Source organism: Triticum urartu, chromosome 2A (genome assembly GCF_056163025.1).
Source record: "Triticum urartu cultivar PI428250 chromosome 2A, HENAU_Tu73, whole genome shotgun sequence".
Lineage (NCBI taxonomy): Eukaryota > Viridiplantae > Streptophyta > Magnoliopsida > Poales > Poaceae > Triticum > Triticum urartu.
Genome location: NC_141874.1, coordinates 4487498 through 4490591, shown reverse-complemented (window position 1 = coordinate 4490591; position 3094 = coordinate 4487498).

Below are 3094 nucleotides of genomic sequence, written 5' to 3'. Positions count from 1 at the left end.
CTGTTGCAATATCTTCAACTGTTGAAGTGGTAACTAACCCCTCTGCTGAGGATACCACTGCTATTGCTGATGAGAATGCTAGGTTGAAGACATTGCTTGAAACAGGTATGTACAAAAGTCTCAAAGGACATCAGACATTATGTGATGTCCTCAAGAAGCAGATTCTGAACCGAAACCCTAGGAAAGAGGGTGTTGGGTTCGTGAGGAAAATTAATGCAGATGGATCTTACTGGAAACCTGAGCAGTACCCCAAAACCACATGGGTTGCTGCAAAGGAATCCTCAGCAGATCCATCCAATCTATCTGGCTTCACTTGTGCTGATCCTATTATCATTTATGAATCCTTTGATGCAAACTATAAACTGTTTAAAAATCAGAATGGTGAAGTATTTGCCAGGTACATTGGTACTAACTGCAGGAATGGACCGCCTATGAAGAAGATATGGGTTCCAAAAACATGTCTGGAGAATCTTCCTGTGAATGTCTTCATGACACCTCACATGAAGAAGACAAACCTCAGACCAAAGGCTTCATATGGTCCAAAGGCTTCATACAGGCAGAGGACTCACCTGAGTCGCACTAACGCAAATGTTTTGCAGGGAAACCATGCTCAGGCATATGAGAGCGGTTCTTCAAACCGTCATGCTCATATGACCAAGAACTATTCTGCTTATTCTTATGAGTACAATTGCCCGCATGCTAGACTGTTTGCTAGGGCTCCAAAGCCAAAATTCTCAGATGCTGCACTTAGACTTATTGCTTCTAAGCCACCCTTGAAGATGTGGGTGGTTAAGAAAGCTTAACTCTCTTTTGCAGGGAAAGGTCTCCAGCAGAAAACCAAAATCTTCTGACGCTATTGCTGGGGACCTTAAAAATCTTGTGGGGCGCAAGATCAAATGCCCGAATGGCATCACTATGTATTTCATACCTGAATCGCATGCTACTCTCCCTACTTGTCCTAACCTGGATCTAAGTTTTCATAATCCACTGGTTCGTCAAATGTTTTTGCTTCACAATACTCTTCGTGAAGCCTATCCCCCTAACTGCACTGTAGGGTATGACACCAGTGACTTCAGAGTCTTCAGAATGGATTATTGACAGTGGGTGTACAAATCACATGACTGGCAAAATAAGTCTCTTTATGGACTCAACCTTACGCCCATCTGACAAGAGCCACATCACATTTGCTGACACTGGTAAAAGTAAGGTACTGGCTCTAGGTAGAGTTGCAATCTCAAAGGATCAACACATGGATAAAGTCATGTTTGTTGAATCCCTTGGCTTCAACTTAATGTCTGTCTCAATGCTTTGCGATTTGAACATGATTGTAATCTTTGGAAAATATCGTTGCCTGGTACTAATGGAATCTGACAAGTCTCTAGTGTTTGAAGGGTATCGGAAAGATGATTTGTACGTGGTAGATTTCTCAGCAGGGCCACAGCTTGCAGTATGTCTTCTCGCAAAGGCTTCAGAATGCTGGCTTTGGCATCGAAGGCTTGGGCATGCTGGCATGAGGAACCTCCACACCCTTGCGAAGAAGAAGCATGTCATAGGCATCGAGGGCGTCAAGTTCAAGAAAGATCACTTATGTGGTGCCTGTGAAGCTGGGAAGATGACAAGGGCAAAACAACCTTCGAAGACAATCATGACCACTACTCAACCCTTCGAACGGCTTCACATGGATCTCTTTGGTCCCACTCACTACTCAACTTTTCCACTACTGCTTGCCTCTATGGCTTCGTCATTGTTGATGATTACTCTAGATATACTTGGATGCACATAATCCTTTACAAGACTGAAGTGCAGGATGTCTTCAGACGCTTCGCAAATCGGGCTATGAACAATTATGGCGCCAAGATTAAGCACATCAGAAGTGACAATGGCACTGAATTCAAGAACACTGGTCTTGACACATATCTTGATACATTGGGCATCACTCATGAATTCTCAGTTCCGTACACGCCACAGCAGAATGGCATCGTCGAACGCAAGAACAGAACACTCATTGAGATGGCCAGAACAATGTTAGACGAGTACAAGACTCCAAGAAAATTCTGGACTGAAGCCATTGACACTGCATGCCATACAATCAACTGTGTCTATCTTCACAAGCTTCTGAACAAGACATCTTATGAACTTCTAACTGGCAAGAAGCCAAATGTCAGTTATTTCAGAGTATTTGGATCAAGGTGCTGGATCAAGGACCCTCACCACACCTCAAAATTTGCTCCAAAAGCACATGAGGGCTTTATGCTTGGATATGGAAAGGATTCGCACTCCTACAGAGTCTTCAATCTCTTTCACTACAAAGTGGTTGAAACAGTGGATGTGCGGTTCGATGAGACCAATGGGTCACAAAGAGAGCAACTGCCAGATGTGCTAGATGAAGTTCCAGCCAGTGAATCAATCAAGCTAATGAGAACTGGAGAAATTATACCTTCTGAAGCTCATCCTGAAGAAGAACTTATCATCTCAGCACCTGATCCACACGAAGACAATGCTCAGCCTGAAGACATTCCTCCCCATGACAACATAGATCAGCAAGAGCAAAGTCTTCGACCCTTACATCCTCGTGTTGCCAATGAAGTGCAGATTGACAGAATAATTGATAGCATCAATGCACCTGGTCCACTGACTCGTTCAAGGTTAACTCAACTGGCAAATTTCTGCGGACACTTCGCATTCGTTTCAATCACAGAACCCAAGAAAGTTGAAGAAGCTTTTATGGAACCTGAGTGGATTCAAGCTATGCAAGAAGAGCTTCAACAGTTTGAGCTGAACAATGTATGGGAGTTGGTTAAGCGTCCTGATCCATGGAAGCATAAAATAATAGGCACCAAATGGATATACCGCAACAAGCAAGATGAGCATGGTCAAGTCGTCAGAAACAAGGCTCGTCTCGTTGCTCAAGGATATACTCAAGTGGAAGGCATTGACTTCGATGAAACATTTGCTCCTGTGGCCAGACTTGAAGCCATCCGTATACTGCTGGCCTATGCAAATCATCACAACATAATTCTGTATCAAATGGATGTGAAAAGTGCCTTTCTCAATGGCAAAATTGAAGAAGAAGTGTATGTTGTACAACCACCTG